Source organism: Eleginops maclovinus, chromosome 5, assembly GCF_036324505.1.
Source record: "Eleginops maclovinus isolate JMC-PN-2008 ecotype Puerto Natales chromosome 5, JC_Emac_rtc_rv5, whole genome shotgun sequence".
Classification (NCBI taxonomy): Eukaryota; Metazoa; Chordata; class Actinopteri; order Perciformes; family Eleginopidae; genus Eleginops; species Eleginops maclovinus.
Genome location: NC_086353.1, coordinates 7987109 through 8007281, shown reverse-complemented (window position 1 = coordinate 8007281; position 20173 = coordinate 7987109). Strand labels below are relative to the sequence as shown.

General features: G+C 40.0%; 1 protein-coding gene across 1 annotated transcript in view; it reads right to left on the bottom strand.

Annotated features, from left to right (window-relative positions):
* The window catches only part of sorbs2a (sorbin and SH3 domain containing 2a), a 46295-nt gene extending 39093 nt beyond the window's left edge, over positions 1–7202 (bottom strand). Inside the window, 2 exon segments of the mRNA XM_063884381.1 lie at positions 5304–5372; positions 6753–7202. The gene's annotated coding sequence lies outside the window, so the exon portion shown is untranslated.
* Positions 7203–20173: the final 12971 nt, after the last annotated feature.

Sequence of the window (20173 nt, the reverse complement as noted above, 5' to 3'; positions counted from 1 at the left end):
AGAGGAAATGTAACTCTTACCGTCATAAAACCAAAAGTCTGGAGACTTGCTATGAAGAGTCAGGTATAGGTGAGCAGTGAGCCAAAGTGCTTTCCTCCCTCTTTCTCTTCTTATACTCTGATATATCTTTTCGTCTTCTACCCTCCACTCAGGATAAGTCTCTCCTCACGGGTCAAGCTTTATTCCCAGATCTTAACCCGTTTGATGCCTGGGAAGCACAGAGACAACAGAACGAGGAGAAAGTTAGAGAGCCAAAGAGTGGGAGTGACGGGGAAAGAGAGTTCCCTGTTTGGGTGAAGCAGTGATCAGATACGGCTATTTTCAGACTCAGGCATGCTCGTCTATGAGACTGGAAAGTTACCCCCCCCCAATGTAGATGGGTGGGGGCTAAGTGACAGTGTGACTATCTCTATTTTACCACACGCACACATGTTTGCATGCATGCATACCACAGCATGCACACACATCCGCACACAAAGACAAATCGTACATACACACAGATTCAGTGAACACCAACGCAATCACACACACATCGTACCTCTATGGTTGAAAATGCATCATGTACATACACCTTGAAGGTATGCATGGTGAAATGAGCTGGGGTTAGGATGGCAGTGGGAGTGAGAAGACAGGGAGGGGTGTTAGAGAGCCTCCACACACCCATCCCTCCTGCAGGGCTTTAATGTCACACAGCAGCCAATGTCGTCAGTGTGGGGCTATGTCGAGCGGTGTACTCCACACGGAAACTGACAGTTATGTGAAATTGTTCTCACATGAGATTTTCTTTGACTGTCACTCATGGATACACACCCACACCCACACCCACACCACACCACACACACACACACTTTTTTTATCACTAATATATCCTGTACAGTCGGGGTGTAAATATATACAGACTAATTATGTGTCCACTCACCTGTGTCATTAATAATCTTACTGCTGTGTAATCCATATGGGAGTGTATATTTGGAAATGACCACACACATACACACACAGGCTGAATATATACAGCAGAGAGGTCAGTCGGAGGCACCTCTAGACCCCAGACTCCCTGCTATTCTCAGAATGGTGATGTAACTACTGCTATTAGCATCTCACATTTAGAGCCTGGATACCTAAAACCAACCAGGCAGCTACTGTGCAGTTCGCTATTTGGATTGCTTCCACTTCTTCCCTTCACACCTATACTCGACAATCAACATAACAGGCACAAAAATCAGTGTTACCAAACAACTGTGCAGTGGGGTTCAGGTAGAGTTCAGCAGTCTCTACAAAGGAAACCCATTAACGTATGGTAATATGGCTCCATAAGTAGCAATTATGCGGATAAGAGTGGTTTGGGGACTTGTTTTTTGTAGAAAACAACTGTGACTATAACATTTACAGATGTTGGCACATGATGAGATTATGCCGTCTAATTTCAATTTAAGGACAGCATCTTCCTTTGTCAACAGCTGTTAAAACGACCTAATCAATAACTTGTTTCAGTCTGCCTCTTAAAGAGGCAGCCACATTTGCAACTAGTGTATTAAAAACTATGGGATTAGCTGGGCCATTTACTAAGCAGGTACTCTACATCTACAGTACAATAACACTGAACTCATGAACATATTGCCAAATTTAAAATAAAAAAATGGATGCCTTAAGTCGATATTTCAAGAATTAACACTATCGTGCCGATGATGAAGTGACAATGTAAAAATCCACGCTAGACAGCTTCAATGAAAAGAAGCATTATCTCCACCAACCACCCACGCTAAACATTTAGCTGTTTCCGCCGCCCACTACGGTGATGATGTGTCAGCAGACATGGTCAAAAAGCAGCTGCCCCACCAGTACTTTCTGATCTCGTGCCACGGATCACAGAGGTATGTTAAAAAGCTGACAACTGACAGGTGCTAATGACATAACCAGAATCAGGGAAGTATCATGAGACCAATAAAATCTTAAAAAGGCTGAAGCCCCTGAGTTAGGCCGCTTTTATCGTTATTATCTATTTACTTCAGATGTCATCCTTTAAGCCACATGAGTCTTTACAAAAGATGACAGACAAGCTCTCCAGCAGCATCTGACCCCTCATCCTATGGTTCCTGACGTTTGATGGATCTGATCTGACAGTTCTGAGTCACATCCCTCATGCATTAAAACTATGTGACTTTGATAAGCATCTCCTATCAAGTTTCACATGTAAAGGAAAGAATTTAGGCCTACAAAAACAATTAAAACCAACATGACACAGCAGCGGCTTAGGAATGATCTCATTAAAGTACCAGCACAAACTATTTTTATAGCGACTGACACTGACTGACACTTTGACCTATGAGCCACTCCGGACTACAGTGGCCGCGTCGACATGGTTTCACCCGTACAGTTTCAACACCTAATTCATTATCAGCTTCAGCAAGGCCCTGCCATTCCCAGTTAAGTAAGTGGCAGGATATAAAAAGCAGGAGAGCTGTTCTTGTACACATTGCTAAGTGTCACTTACTGGAAAACACTTAAACCTGGGAGCAAATCAAAAAAGGAAAATATATCTACAAACATATTGTTCAACTGAGACGATAGCAACATTTTGCTGCTTTGTAACAGCACAACATGCAGGGAAATACAAGCTACAAAAAGTGGAATTTTTGATAAAAGTTCAACTTTTCAAGCGTCGACAGAAGTGCCAGCCAATCAAATCCCGTGTATGCAAATATGCCGGGAAAGTCATAGCGCAGCTCATTTCCTAATTTTCCAAAAAGTGGACGAAAAAATTATAATAACTGTAGGGAATCACCCGGTCTTGTACGACCAGTCACTGTACACATACAGGGACACAAACAGGAGGAACCAGGCATGGAGGGAGGTGTCAGAGACAGTGGGTGAAACTGGTATGTATTTGCCTGTTTGGGGAGTTTATATCCAGTGTACTTCATTTTAACATTGAATGGACAGCTAGCAGGCATATACAGTATGATTGGTTGTTGGTCGCGTTAACCCCAAGCGCCAGACGCGCCCTCCGGCAAGCGTCAACGCAACGGAACCTTGTGAATGCTGCGTGATGGGCTGGAACAGTATCTTTGTTTATAATGAACAGAAAATCTATGGGTTTTTTCTCCATTAACCATTATCTACAAGCTCTAGGCTGCAAACATCGCTTCAAGATCAGCTGACTGCATCGGTTTATATCTGACCTACCTGTGTGGACTAGGTTGTCTTCACCTTCTGGTAACAGGAAAGACTTAATACCTCTGTGTTGAGTCGCTAATTAGTTTAAAGCATTTCTCAATCGTCCACTGCTTACAGCCTTTTTTTAACCCTGTGTTTGTTCTTGCTATTAAAATCCACTGGACGTAAAAAGTATTCATGTGCCAGGATAAATAAAAAATGTATAACAGAATATTTGCGGAAAATGACAAGTTGAAGATGTACCAGTCAATGAATTAAGGGTGTTTTCACATGAACATATTTAACCAATTATACATTTATGTTTTAAGATATAACAATAGGAAGAAATGAGTTTGCCTACTGCATAGACGTGTTGAAACAGTTGTTTGAAATATTCATTGCTTATTCAAGTAGACCCAAGTGAGGAGATCTTGGTTGTTTAAAATGTGATCTTATTATGACACATTTTAAACAACAGCGCAGAAACAGAATGAGCCCTTTACTTGATTATTAATAGACACACTTTCTTCAGCATCCTCTTCTTCAGTGTTTGTCACTTGAATCTTTTCCACCTCATATAATCACAGTGACAATCAATCCACATTGTATGGCACAAGTGTTTCCCCAGGTGTTCGTGTTTCTTGCAAGTATAACATGTAGACAGAAGCAAGACCTGATTATAGATAAATGTCAGAGCTTTACTTCTCCACCCATCAATCTCATCAAGTTAATATAAAAACTCAAAAAAAATCTAGCAGAGCAGTTGAGGTAAAAAATCTTGACGATTATCAAATAGGTTGCTAATCTAAAGTCATTGAGACAGCTCAGGGAACTAGCACGTTCTGCAGGCAGCCCCTATTATCAGTAAGACTAAGACTTAGGCAAGCTTTTCACACACCACTTGAGCCATGACATCAGCCTCTGAAGAAGGGCAGAGAGAGGGGAAGACGGAGGGGGAAGACACAAAAAGAGAGGGCACCAGAACAAGGAAATACACTGGCAAAGGAAAATCTATAAGGTTGTGTGAGATTTAGAGAGAAATAAAGTGAGCTAACTATGAAAGCAAACCCCTGTGACATTATGTACGTTCAACTCATACTCCCTGATGGAGTCCCTTGATCCCCTTTCCTCTAACTCTAAACTGGCAGGTGCTACCAAGTTAACGCTAACAGAGATGCAATATATAGACAAAAGTATTGAGACACTCCTCTTAATGATTGAATTCAGGTGTCTTATTCAGTCCCATTTCCACAGGTGTATACCATCAAGCACCTAGCCATGCAGTCTGTCTTTACAAGTATTTGTGAAAGAATGGGTCGTTCTATAGAGCTCACTGAATTCAAACGTGGTAGTGTAATAGGATGCCACCTTTGCAACAAGTCAGTTTGTGACAGTTCTTCTCTCCTAGATATTCCAGGATCAACTGTAAGTGGTTTTATTGCAGTGGAAGTGGAAACATTTAGGAACCACAGCAACTCAGACCACGTAAAGTTAAAGAGCGGGGTCGCCAAGTGCTGAGGCGCATAGTGCGTAAAAGGACTCATAACTGCAGAGTTCCAAACCAGCTCTGGCATTAATGTCAGCACCAAAACTGTGCCGGGAGCTTCATAGCATGGGTTCACCAAGCACAATGCCAAGCATCGGATGGAGTGGTGTAAAGCATGCCACCACTGGACTCTGGAGCAGTGGAAACGGGTTCTGTGGAGTGACCAATCACGCTTCTCTATCTGGCAGTCTGATGGACGAGTCTGGGTTTGGCGAATGCCAGGAGAGAGTTACCTGCCTGACTGCATTGTGCCAACTGTTCAGTGTGGTGGAGGAGGGATAATGCTCTGGGATGTTTTCCTGGGGTTGGCCTAGGCCCCTTAGTTCTGAAGGGGATTCTTAATGCTTCATCTCACCAGGTCATTTTGGACAATTCTATGCTTCCAACTTTATGGAAACAGTTTGTTGAAGGCCCTTTCCTGTTCCAGCATGACTGTGCTCCACTACATAAAGCAAAGTCCATAAAGGCATGGCTGGATGAGTTTGGTGTGGAAGAACTTGACTGGCCCGCACAGAGTCCTTACCTCAACCCCATTGAACACCTGTGGGATGAACTACAGCAGAGATTGCGAGCCAGGCCCTCTCGTTCAACATCAGTGTCTTACCTCACAAATGCTCTTCTGGATGAATGGGCAAAAATTCCCACAGACACACTCCAAAATCTTGTAGAAAGCCTGAAGAAGAGTGGAAAAGTGGAAGCTGTTATAGCAACAAAGGGGGGACCAACTTCATATTAATGCCTAATAATTTGGAATGGGGTGTCATACAAGCTCCTGTAGGTGTAATGTGTAGGTGTCTCAATACCTAGTGTATATTTGTGGATCATTGGCCATAAATCAAGCCACAACACTGAAAGGCTATTAAGTGTGTATATTTAAGCCTCTATGAGAGGCAGTTTATTGGCACAGCAGTCCCTCATGAGACAGATAACAGCCAACTGTTGCTCATCATATTGTACCCTGCCCCAGACAAGTATGCAGTCACCGAAATACATAAAATACTTAATCAAAGATACCATCCAGTAAAAAATACATACACAAACACACACACACACAGGCCAGGTAAGCCTCACTGGGAGTGGTATGAGGTTCCCGGAGTGATAGTGTTACGCTTTGTGCATCATGGACACCTCCCTCTCTCTCCTTGTTCACGCAGCATTCACTGGAGAATCACAGATACCATCCAGTGCTGCTGGCCATTACATCATCCCTTTATATCAGTTAATAGGCAGCAGAGAAACACAGGGGCTGAATAGTCCTTACTGCTTTCTGTCAGATCAAGGATAAGATATGACACACAGAAAGTAATCTAATAAGACAGAAAATGCACTACTGCAGTGGATGTCATTGGTTTTCATCCAAGCCCTCTCAAAAAAGTGAATGCAACAACCAAATGTATAGGTGGGTTAGTTTTAGTGCAAAACTCTGCAGGGTATAATCTCAATCAATTGTTTAACAACTAGTCCAAAATATTGAAGATAAACCTGCATTTCAGACCAAGTAAGGATTACTGAATATTTATGGTATTCAGTACAACACATACAATACCATACTGCACTGTAGCCTACAAGAGCAAGCAAACAATAGAGATTATCCTTAAGCATGTGGGATGTAGGTTAAACATGGCTATCTCACTTTATGCTTATGGCTTATAAAGCAGCATGCAAGTCTCTCATGATGGCTGTGTTACTATTATAGTTAAACAATGTTTCTAAAGCTTAAAGCTTGAAGTTTGAGTGTTTAACATCCTCCCCGTCTTTATCACATTTACCTTTAATGCACTGGAAAGAGCACTGGTAATCAGTTTACTGGAACAGAGGCGACCACACCGCATCTCGAATGAACTGATTCATTCGTTGAGACCAGGGTATGAGTAACTATGTGTTCAGGGTAGATTGTAACACTCATTAAAACACTCAGAATACCATATTTATCACCTCAAACAGCATTAAGCTCTGGTAGTACCCGCTGCTGCTGCAGCTGCTAAAAGCGGCGCGGAGAGTCATATTAGCCCGTTAACAACACTGCTGATATGGTGTATGGTGGTGGACCTACCTTAAAACGACAGCTGCCTCACTCGACTAATTCCGCAACATATCGTCATATAAGCAGCTTCTTCCATGAGTAATGACTCCAGAACACACACACAAACACAGCGAGCTACAGCGGAAGCTAGTGCGGTGTCCTTGTGATGAAACCGTACACCTGTTTTTCGACGCGCATGGATGTTGCGGGTGTTGGTCACTTCACTAAAGGCAACTCCCTCTCCTCTCAGGGGTCACAGGGGCTCGCATAGCAATGCGGTGAAGAGGTTGCCCTGTCTCCACGTTTCACGACACAAACCTCCAAGGAAGAGGCGACGCAGCGGCGGTGGCAGAAGTTACCGCATGTGTTTTTTTTACTACAAGCACTAGACGCACCACGGTCCCGCACCGCTTTAAAGCACTTGCTCCTGCCCAGAAATGGACTGAACCTGCCTCCTGTTTCCGCTTTTATTATTATTGAATGATGCCATGGCTTCGTGCGCAAAATGGCCTCTGTTATTTTCATCGGGCAACAGTCTACAGCGAGCTTCTCATTGGGTCTTCGTGTAGCCATGGAAACGCCCGCAGTTCAATCAGTGCTCACAGAGGACACACACAGGCCTACCGTGTGTGTGTGTGTGTGTGTGTGTGTGTGTGTGTGTGTGTGTGTGTGTGTGTGTGTGTGTGTGTGTGTGTGTGTGTGTGTGTGGCTCCCTCACTGCCAGTGGTCGAAGAAGTACTCAGTTCTTGTTTAATGAAAGTATTAAGACCGTGTAGGAATACTCTGGTAAGTAAAAGTCCTGTAATCAAATGTTACTCAAGTAAAAGTCCAAAAGCACCAGCATCAAAATATACTTAAGGTACCAAAAGTAAAAGTACTCATTATGCAAACTGGACAACTTCAGAATAATATGTTTTAATAATAATTATTGATGCTGTTATGTGTTTATCACTGCTGGTAAAGGTGGAGCATGTTTGAATAACTTTGGATACTGCAGGGTAGCTTGTGAATTTAGTCCAGCTGTAACTAAAATCCTATTTAAGTGTTGAATATACTTAAAATCAATAATCACAATTTGAAAAGTAACTAAAGGTATTAAATAAATATAGTGGAGTAAAGGAACACAGTTTACCTCCGGATTGTACTGGGGTAGAAGTACAAGTGTTTCAAAATTGTATTTAAGTACAGTACTTGAGTAAATATACTTCAACAAGTGATCACTACCGTCTATCTGCTGCACAACCTTTATGGTGGGATGCTGTGTGTTAATGGCCAGAACATGATAATAATACAGTGAGGATTAGAGAGTGATCCACAGACGCACGCTGGGAATAAAAGCTGGCAGCATACCATGTTGTCATCAAACAGTTTGAAGGCAAACGTTGAGCTATAAATAAGTGACAAGTAAATTACAGCTTGATAACAGTGTAGAAATACTGGACCTTTTGAGATAGGCCTAACTTGTGTTTGAGATAGTTTGACTTATTCTTACAAAGAAACATGGCCAAAATAATATTTCTATTATCTTCATAATATAGGCTACTGTAAAAGTTAAACTAACACTAAGTAGGCATAAAGCTTACCTGAAGCACTGAAGGATTAAGGTTAACCAAGGATATTCATACTACTTAAGTATTATATTAACTAGGCTAATGAAGACATTTGTTTGTAGATACTCAGTAAGTTATTGCTTGACTTGCTATTTGGTTTTTGCAGAGACAATCTGTATAAGGATTGGATGTTTTGGTAATAAATAACAGAACATGATAACAATGATTACACATTCCAGTAGTCTACAACTAGGTGATGGATGGAGGTATTTGGATTAATGTAGTCTGTGGTTAGCTTCTACCAAACATTGTGATGCATACACAGAAAATGCTTCCTTGGTAACACTGGGAGTGTTGAATTCTCAGTTATAGGGAGCTGACATGATTATGTGAAAGGGAAATCCTGTAATGATCCTAACGTGTGAAACTCTGATAGGTGTGGATTTATATCAGCCCTGGCATGGTGTTGGTTTCAACACACAGCGTTTAAATTAAAACAGACATTTTAATGTGAGGTCTTAAACACCTAATGTGTTTCCCTGTAACAAAATGGTATATGTTTTAACACTGTCAAAGCGACTGGACCGTGTCTTGATTTTTGATGGCTTAACTAGGGAATTTTCCCCCTCTGTGTCGGTCTATCTCCCTCTCTCACTCACACACCAAGCTATTAAATTATTTACAGACTGGATGGTAGCCCTTTATAGTCAATGCTGGGTATCCTGTGACCATGGCAGAAACAACATGGAACCAGACACAATGCAACAATAATATTCATCCATACTTATGCAAATATATAACAAATGCAAACCTTTTGAGCTTATGCAATGGAGTCAACTCTAAAGTGTTACCTTTACAGCTCTATGGTTTTGTTAATTGATTTGCGATTATGCAAAGCTTGTTCATAACATCAGCTAAACAGAGACAACTTGCACGGCTCAATGTTAATCCTAAGGATGTAACCACACTGGTAATTAAATTGATGAACAACTTTGTTCAATACAGAAAAGATGCCATGGTTTTAATCTGTATATTTCCAAGTTTGATGTTGATATGACATGTAGGTCTTCCCTCTAATTAGGTTTCTAATTGATTATCTGGTCTGTGATTTATAGTAGATTATAGATAATGAATATTACTGGCCATGTTTTAATGACTGATTCTTCAACATGAGGGAACTTGGGTTAACTAGGAAGTCATCTTAGTTCAAAATAACGTATGTTAAGTTGCACAGACAACAAATAACTAATCTCCCTTTTTAAAGCTGCTGTGTAATTTTTGTTGTGCACACATGCAGCCCTTTCTTCTGTCAACATTAAAGGTTTACAAATTTAGACCGTTATTGATAGCTGACCTTTCTAAAGTGTCAACTAGACCACGTGTGTGTGTGTGTGTGTGTGTGTGTGTGTGTGTGTGTGTGTGTGTGTGTGTGTGTGTGTGTGTGTGTGTGTGTGTGTGTGTGTGTGTGTGTGTGTGTGTGTGTGTGTGTGTGTGTGTGTGAAGACAGGCATGCATTTGTTACACCTTCATCACCAGCTCTTATGTGCAGAATAGACAGCCCTTACTGAATCCTCACTTGCAAAGTTGGTGCCTTTTTATAGAATTGTATGTTATCCACAGACATACTCTTTGCAATCCATTCTATCATGGCCAGGCATGCTGATGATATATCTGGTATGCAGTAGTCCATTGTTGTTATAGGACTTTACAACACATTACAGAACATACTAATGGCATGTCTACACAGGAAGTGTTTCAGCCATGTTTCTCTGACATCTATCTCACACAAGGAGCAGAGCTAATTTTAATCAATACTGATATCTTGCTTGAGACATTTCACAAAATAATTGTTTCCCTCATGGTGTCCCTAAAGTAATATGTCACTATACATAGCCAAAGGAATTATTTACCACCCCCCTCTGAGAGTCAAACTTTCAAGCAATGATAGAAGAAGTGCCACCAGTGTGCAACAATCATCAAGTGAAGTCAAGTGTTGACGTGAGTGCAATCCAAAACCTGACCTTGGATACAAAATATACTGAAGACTACATTACAATCAACACAAAGCATCTGGATCTGAGCCAGAAGGCCTTTCAAATCCAAATATTTGTTTACCATAATAGCATTTCTCTTTTAGGATGGCAACATGAACCTCATATCAATGAGCGTGACATTTTATGGCTTCAGCTAATCCTCATCCTCATCCTGTCTACAATTATGCAATTATCTAAAATCCAAGCTCTAACATAAACTACCACCACATCCCTCATTGCCTCTCTTAAAATAGTCGACAACAAAGGAGGAGAGCAGGCTCGCACATGGATCTTGTGAGAAAATAACTCTTTTATCTGAGCAGTGGCACTCGCTCACATCTTTCCATTGAAGCTTTCCAAAGAGATCCACATTTGGAACAGCTGATACTGAGGTTCACTCGTCTGGCCAATGTTAAATTGGTACAGTGGTGCTGAATGAGTGGATGGCATATGAGTGCATCAGGACAATGTCTGGCAATGACATCATGCCACTTTCACTTGTAATCCAGACTTGCTTTGATGTCTAAGAGCTGACCAGGTGAAATGCCTTATCAAATCTGTGAGAGATATAACGGCGGCTGATGTGGAGTCCTGCATCATCTCCCTGTTTAACGGTGTTACTGAAGTGCATGTTGACCCTTTACCTTCTTTATGGTTTTAGGATCATTTTGTCATTAAACACTATTATTAAATGTACTTTTTTTGTAATGCATAAATTAATAGTAGTCAGACATCTATCAAAATAAATCTTCATTGACTGGTCTAAAGGTATATTTCCACCTTGAATAAGAAGAACAAACTGGACCATAATTCAACCATCAACATTTTAAAAATCACTTTACCTAAGTGGCTTCTGCCTTAAGCTCTTTCAATCAAACAGACGCCTGGTAAAAAATGCCAATGCCACTCATGTGTTTTTTCATTTTGAACACAAAAACCAACAGTGCATTTTGATGACATGTGTTGGGGGAAGCTGACAGAGGAGAAACAATGGTGGAAGAAAATAGATAGACACAAACATTCACATCCCTGTTTTGCAATTTCCTGGTTATGTGTGTAACATCTGTAGCTGATTGAAAATAAGCCAATTCCCTCAAGATTCCAAAAATGTATGAATGAAGCTAAAACATTTGCAAACAACATGTTTTCCTGGAGTCATGTTCAATAACACTGTCTTCTCTAAACTGAAACAAACAATACTATAAACTTGACACACTCATTTTCTTCATTATAATTCAACACTCTTTTTTAATATGCCAAGCTGACAATGGCAGTTGCTTCAAAATGAGTTACACTATTTAATGTTCAGGACATCTGCATAGCACCGTAAAAGGCATGCCTTGCTGTTTACTCTACCGTCAGATGAGGAGTCAGCAGCTGTCCAACATTCGGAGGCATCTCACTAACAGAGGCTGTAGTTGCATAATGAGTCTAACACCATAATTACAACAGCAGGACAAGATGCTTTTAGGCAACCAGAGTGCTAATTTCTCTGCCTATGTCTCACTCGTGCAAGTGCGAAGCTTAACTAGGTGATAAAACTTAATTTCTCAATCACAAGCAGTAAATGTGTTTCGACCTGAGGACTCATTCTTACATGCCAATTACAAATGTAATCTCTTTTATAACTTCAAATAGTATTTTTGATAAGATGAGTATAATTTAACGTATGGAAGATGTAATCCCTACAACATTCTGCAAATGCATTTGAAAAATCCCCAAGACATTATAGATGGAAACTGACATACAGTATCTAAACAGTTATAGGATGAATACCATTTCATTTGGCCGAGACCTTAGTGTGTCGCAGAAAATGAAGGTTTCCTCCAGGAAGAGCTGTACCGACTAAATCGAACCGCCATCCTTGTGATTAGAGGACGACCCAGTTTACCTACAGAGCTTCAGTTGCCTCAACTAGTTAACAATCATCAGGATTGAAACCCTGTGTCCTTCTTTGTGTTCAGTGCTGAAAAGCTTAAACTAAGTTGGTGACCATGGCAAACATCATATGCTAAACATTAGCAAGAAGCATTGTCATGTATAGCACCTATGGGCCTTAATTAAGCCTCACAGATGCTAGCATGGCTCCACACTTGTTTCCATTATGCCTTACGTTTGAGTTCTCACATCTTCATGTCTAAAAATGATAATAATTGCTGTACGGGGATCATTGTGATACCACTTCTTACGGTATGATGTGTAACTACCCCCACCCTGATAGTGAAACATCTAATCTGACTTGGAGTTCATAACTTCATACACCTCTCGTGTTTCCTTATCGGGGCATGGAGCAAAGGCAGAGCGACTTACGCACGTTATGCAACATTCCTCTTCATGTTTCCCACGTGTGTCTTCTAAACACATTACTGATAAACACTCTTTGGAACACATTTCTAATATTACTCTGGCACTTCATTCACCTCATTACCCTTCACTGATGTTGGTTAGCCAGGCCTCTCCTGTGCTGCTGAGTGGATTGATAAGCAGTGTTGTGGCTGATGAAATGTTTCATATCTGGATGCTGATGTCAACTCTGCCAAAATGCTCACTTCAAGATCAGGCCTGAAGATGAGACTCAACCAACATAGAAAAGACAAAATATATATTTTATAAAAATATAAAACAGCTAGTGAATAAGATAATTGAAAAAAGTAAACAATGGAGTATGAGGTATTGAAAAGTGTGTACAAAGAAAAACAGCAGAGAATAATGAAAAGTGACAAGACCGAGGCTAAGAGCATCTTCAAGAGAGCCTGTCCACTTGATCTGCCAACTGGCTCACACTGTCACATGAACCTCTCCTTGAACTTTTCGCACTATTAGGTGTTATGTGAGAGAATACACACATTCTCAGCTTTTGAGGCATTTCTCAGCCTGGTTTTATATGCCAGAGCCAACGACAAAGGTTAAAGGTATCATTAAGCAGCAGCTGAATGGAATTTGGACTATAAAATCTTTCAACAGTCTACAATACAGTGCATGATTATTATGCAATCTGGACACCCCTTTAAACAGCTGAAATAGTTCAGATTTACCTAAAGGGGAAGATGTTTTTTCATACTCTTGGTAGCTTCCTCAGGCTATCGTTTCACATGGTGATCATTGTTTTCTAAATAATCATATACATTTTATTTACAGAGCGTTTTTCAAGAAACCCTAAGACTCTTTACAGGGTAAAAATGCATTAAAACAACAAACTTAAATATATAAAACTCAACAATAAGATGTTTTTTTCATCTTGGAGAGTGCACAGACAGTATAGAAAAGTCCTGACAGTTTTGGACAGCCTGTTAGTTCAACGTCTCACTTTAGATTCTCAGGTGTTAGCACTCGTCTTTATTTGGCAACTTTTTGGGATATATCACATTTCGCTATTGGAGTTTCAAGTTAGTCTAAAGCCTGCCAGTAGAGGGCATCATGGAAGCAATACCAATTGATCTATACAGCCATATTTCTGTAGAGTTTGTGGTACATAATATTATACTGCCTCTCCTGTTTTAGCCTACCCAAGCCGAAAATGGCTAAAGGCAATCCTGGATGTTGCTTTGTTATTCAATACAGTAAAAGCTGAAACTCGTTATCTTTAAGGAACACAGTTCACTATCAAACACAGCTTAACACCAACAATTTGACTGCTAACTTGTCTTGATTTCAACAAAAAGACTTGTTTTGAACAACTGTATATATATTGATGTATTTTTCCCCATCTCTGCCCACACCCATATTCACATGCTGAGTAATTATTGCGATGCTCCATATCAGCAGTAGGCCTACAGAAAGCAGCTGGGGTTGCTTATACAGAGCTGGCAGAATCAACCGTATTACAGGTCTTTCCATCATCTCCTTGCTAATGAGCCTGTTAGGGGAAAGTATTTATTTAAAAAATCTTCTTCAGAATGATGTCCTTGTTTTACCGTTATAGCAGTTAATCCTCTTGATATATTTTTAGCTTTTCTTCTCTGCCTTGTAATTAAGTAATGCTTCAATTAATCCTATCAGACCTACATTGACAGATCAGGGACATCCATTAGGAGGCAACAGGAGGATTAATCCAGACTAGCACGAAATAGTACTGGTACAAAATGGTGCACATGATGATGCACACAAAGTAAATAAACAACCTGTCTCAATCCTCGGAGTCTCTCTAAGAGCGTGCAAACAGCAACGATGTCAAGATATTTGTTTAGAGAACCGAAAAAAGTTGAGTTAAGAAAATGGAAGTGAAATAAACACTGTAATGTTTATTTGAACACATAATACTGTACAATACAATGCATATTATAAAGGGTGGCAGTGAGGAAAATAAACACAGGGCTTTCACTTCTCAGTTCCAGTAGCCTTTGTTCTGTCACAGCTTTAGCACAAACGGGAAATGGGAATAATGTACAAGTTGAAATGTGTCCTGCTGTCTGTGAGGCAAAGTAATCTGGTAAAGGCTGAGTTTTTTTAGGATGAGGAATGCGACCCATGAATCTCCCTTTTCCTTCTATGGTAACAGTGCTGCTCTTCTACATCAAACAAGACCTAAATCGCTAAATCAGTTTTGACCACATGACCCAGAGAAATATTTGTGTATTCAGCCAAAAGGGGGGTGAATTTATAAGTGAACGGAGAAGGAAAATGTAATGAGTGCTTATTTATTTTTTTAACATTGGACTTGCATTTGCTGAGAGCCAACACATGTTTTGGGGTAACTTCTGGATGTGTGAATATTCAACTGTTACCTAAAAAATCAGCCATGTCAACTGTACAAGATAATACAAAGTTGATGTTGTGTTAAAAGCTTGTTTCTGCTGCTCCCAAGTGGTCAGAAAATCAGTTCATGAAGCTTAAAATATCTGGTTTGTGTAAAGTAGGCCTCAAGTTTCTGATACAGATTATGTGTTATCATTAATATGCAAAACATCAACCAAAAAAAAAAGGTTAATAGATGTTGTATCCCTAATTGGTGGTCAATGTGAAGAGTATGTGGCCTCTCATTGTTTCATATAATTGTAAAATAATAACATGTCTTTTTTTTACTATTTCTAGAAAAAATAAATAATGATATTGCTTCTCTTTGGGCTAAAGCGGTGTTTTTAATTTCACAGTTTCAATAGTAAAAGCCCCAATAAGGTTTTCATCAATCTGCCATATTTCCAGCCCAGCTGATCCCTACACTGAATTATCTTTCCTTGCATTTTACTAAGCTGCACTGCAGAGAGTTTACAGCACACTAGTAGATCCATGCTGCTGATTCCAGTTCAGTATTGATGTCCTGTCACCCCTGGGGACCACTTTTAGTGAGAAGAGACCCGAGTCAGCACTTAGTGTGCACTAGCCAGTGATGAGGAGCACATACCATCAGCTAATGCTGAAATAAAAAAATAAAATACAATTAATGTGTCAATAATTGCACAATAGTTGTAGCTGACGGAGTATATTTTCAATGAAGAGAAGTAATTCTATCATTTTCACCAGCGTAGTAAGTTGTTTTTATGCTGTCATGTGGGTTTCATTGATCAAGAGCAGGTATACAAAATCCCATTATCTCTTAAGAGGCTACATCTGTACAGAATAAAATACAAATACAACTGTATTCTCATGTGCAGTGTGACACGTAATGGAGTCATTTATGTAATGTTTGTGTTCATGTCCCCATAGGACAACATCAGATAAGGAACACTTGAAATTATTCGTCCATGTTTTGTTCTGTATTGTCTCCAGCATGGTGTTGAAATTAAAATGCACATACATTGCTTTTTAACTATTCGCCCCTCCCTTCCTCTGAGGTGTTATAACCACCATGTTCTTGAACAAGCTGTGTGTCAGTGGCTGACACCAGTAGAAGAGCTGTGCCTCTGACCTCCAAACATCGTTGGTCAGCAAACTGGGGAGGGGGAGATATACTGCAGTGTCTCTTTTTCTGCAGAGGGCAGAGGCAACATGCTACAACATTACTGCTGCTTCTGCCTGCGGCGCTCCTTGTATGCATATTAACCTTTCCTTGTTTCACATTTAAAATTTCATTATCTCTCAGTGCATGTACTCTCCTATTCACATCAGTGCAAACTAAGTGAAGGAAAAAATACTTAAATGACAACTGCTTTTTTAGGAATCCTTTCTCTTGCTTAAACTGCACAGATACAGTATATTACCATTATGTCAGACAATTGCAATGCACTGCTGTGAGACTGCAATTAACTAGCCACTTCATTAGGTTTATGGGGTAAACACACAGATGGATTTAAAGGCACACAATATAGGGTTGCACAAAGTGTAATTTTTTTGTATGTGGTGAGGATTTGAACATGTCGATAATGATTTGACTGAGTGAGGGAATGCACCGGATTGTATAACAAAGGTTTACATCCACCGTGTAAAGCAGTGAAATGGCAAGAGGGCAAACTCACCTTTGGTTTCGAGGCATTCCAACACTCCAGAGAATCAGCCTGCAAATAAGGAAGAGGAGATTTACCCGAGCCGGTAAGATGGAGAATGTGGCACACACACTTCCATTGATGAAGCTGCTGCCCCCCTCCAGTTATCCCTCTTGCGTGAGTGGATTCAATCACACGTACGCATGACACGCACTAGCCACTCTCAGGCTAAGTGAAACATGTACAGCATTGCCTTTCACTTAGTCCACAGCACAGAACAGTAAGGGTGTTTCTCCTTACACATTCCAGGGCCGAGTTGTTTCTCCTTTGAAAATCAGATGTGGATCTAATTTCTGTCAGCTTTCACGACAGGGTTTTTCCTCCTTCCTCGTCTGAGCGGTTGACAGTGCACTTTATGATTGAGCCAATTTTAAAGCACAATCAAGCTGCAACAACTCGCTGCTGCAACATTTGCTCTGGTTCTCATCATGGCCCTTTGTATCTCCATGAGCCTTGTGCAGTCTGCTAATTTTTTTAGCTACAGAAAACCCCTGTCTCTTCTTTATTTATCACATCCCTAACTTGACCACCACTACAGGGCTAACCATGATAGCTCTCTCCACTTTGGACAGGTCTTCAACAATCCAGCCATTGGCACAAAGCCCCGTAAACTGCCTTGGCTTAGCACCGGGCTAAACCAATCAGGTGGCCTTAGGTATATCCCAGGAAGGACCTGCTCTATTAATCTGAGGAAAGGATAAAGCACACAATGGAGGACCAGAGTAGGAGTTTTGCAAAATCACTTTTTTAAGTAAAGTTCCCTGCTGGTCACATTGTAGTAACACAAATAAACAATTAAAGTACCTGAGGGAGAAAATGTGCTGGGGTAAAATGTCAATTTTATGTCATTAATAAAGTTTTGGGGATCAAAGTGATTAAAAATAATCAGTTGAGGATATATCAGATGGATTTTTAGGGGCACTCTACTTTTGGGGGCCTTGGATGTCTGTAGTAAATTCCATACGAATGTATCCAGGGGTTGTGAAGATAAAGTATTTCCCTTTGAACCACAAATGTGACACTTTTGTGGCCCATGAGGAAAACCTTCATGGTGTGAGAAATCCACCTCTACTGTTTTGTACCAAATGTAATGCTAATTCATTCTATATTTAATGAGATATTTCTTTGTGGACAGAAGTAGAGCGCTACAAATCACCATTGCCATCTCTAAAGCTGCTAGCAGGCTAAAAAGGGGTCTTCACATTGTACAGAGTGTCGATACAAACAGGCTACTAATCAAAGTTCGTAGAAATGAATCATTTATTTCAGCAGCTCTTTGACACAGTGCAGCTTTGAACCTTGTCAGTTTTGGCTTGGAATTAATACTATACTTGGGAATGATGGGACAAATGCTCTGTTGTGTGACCGCTGATGTCAAGCTAATTCACCGATCTGGTTCAAGTGTCTCGGTTGGAATGATATTATAAAAGATTTTAAAATGACAAATGATATTCCAGTGAAAATATGTTCAGTGACTGAGCCGTCACCAGGATGTTAATGCAAGTATTTCCCTTTGGAGGAAAATGCACTTGAACAGACAAAACTGATTATTATGGAAGAAATGGCACATCACGTCCCCATCAATTACAAGGGGTAAATTGCTTCTGAATTGGAAATTGCAGAGTGTGTAGGTTGGTTAACTCTGCTTCCAATTTATGACTCATTTAATATGCAGGTCATTTCTGCTTGAACATTACTGCTGACCATTTAACGTCAGATTTATTGGTGTTTGGACTTTCTCAGTAATGCACTTACTTGCAGCCTAGAACTGTTGTAATATACTGTTCAACACATTGTTTCCACATCATTAACTTCCATTGTATATACTTGGGGAAATGCATTTACATTATTTTATAAACTAACCATTTCAAATGTAATGCTAATGTCTTACAGATAAACCATCAACTGGTGCATGGATCAGGTTTATCTAGCAAAATAGCTCAAAATAAATAGCAACACAGACAATATGTACAATTGTTGACATGGAAGGGATGTTTTTCATAGTTTTCCAGGTGACATTTTATGCCAAAAGAGCTTGATATCACCAGAAAAAAGGTTGACATGAAACACAGAAACCTCTCTACCTTTGTTTCTTGTCACATCTCTTCCCTCATATAAATGTATAGTTTTTGTTTTCTCTTATTAACCCACAGATCCTGTGTAGATCCTCTCAAAGTTGTGTTCTTTAGTGCTGTGTGAAACGTCTTTGTGTAATTATAAATAAAGTAGACAAACATTTTTTAATAATTCCACACCTCAAAGAATTGCAAGAACTAAACTGGGGCCTTAAGTGGCTGTTTCTGAGATGGTAAGTGGCTCAATAACAGTGTTTTACTGCCCTCCAGTGGTTCTTGAAAAAAATGTATCCAGTTATTTTTTTCGACCTGCTAGTCTCACTCATATTTCACTTCTCTTGTGGTTTGAATGCTAGGATTTCAAGTAGGATTACAAGTTATGCAACCTAAAACAAATAAGAAAAAAATAATTATATTATCATATTCCTGCTTTATGGACCTACAATCTGGCCCAAAGAGAGATAATGGACTCTACCACTTAGTAGAGGCACACAAGGTCAATAAAAAAGTGTGTTGAGACTCTCATGCTTGTGTTTTAGTGCCTGGTTGTGTTTCTGTTAAGATGACAATGAATATTTACACTCAGCAAATTTACCCTTTGTGTGTAAAGCAAATTATGCTGCACTTGTGTAATGCAAATCTTCAGTCGCCCCAGTCTATTTAAATGTATGTCATGGATTTGATGCAGTCTGTCTGCAGGCCCTATTGCAATTAGTGGAAAACAATCAATATGTGAAAGATAAATGAAAAATTACACTAACCAATATTGTTTCAATGTGTGTAAGGTAAACTAATGTATGGGTGCACCCCTATGCAGTCCACTGACCTGGGCACAGAGAGTTTCTTCTCTCAGGTTTTCTTACTTCTGCATCTGGGCTGTTGCAGATTGTATTTTAGGGAACTACATCCCACAGAGAATCACTCACTGCCATCTGCTGGATTTTTTTCCTTATGTTTTTGGTTTTGGGCAGCAACTGCTCTCAAAACAGAAAGACACATGACTTTGACACTGACACTGTATTTGTATCACCTTTCCTGACTTCAAAAGGTGTGTGCGCGCGTGCGCGCGTTATAGTTGAATTTTGGACTACACAAATTGAGTGATACTACTAGAACATTGTCTCCATTATGATCCTGAATAAGGTATTAACATTGACTCATTCATTCATGCTACTTGAATTCAAAAGATATCATGTTTAAATTGATCCATTGGAGTTTGTCAGTGACCCTTTTATAAAGTTTCAGATAGCTATAATCAGGGTGTCCACTTTCACATATGATTAATGCCTGCTGATGGTACTGTACACATAAAGCGTTGTAAATGACAGAACTGTTGAACCTTTTATTTCAGTCTGGGCCAACCAGTCCTTTTTT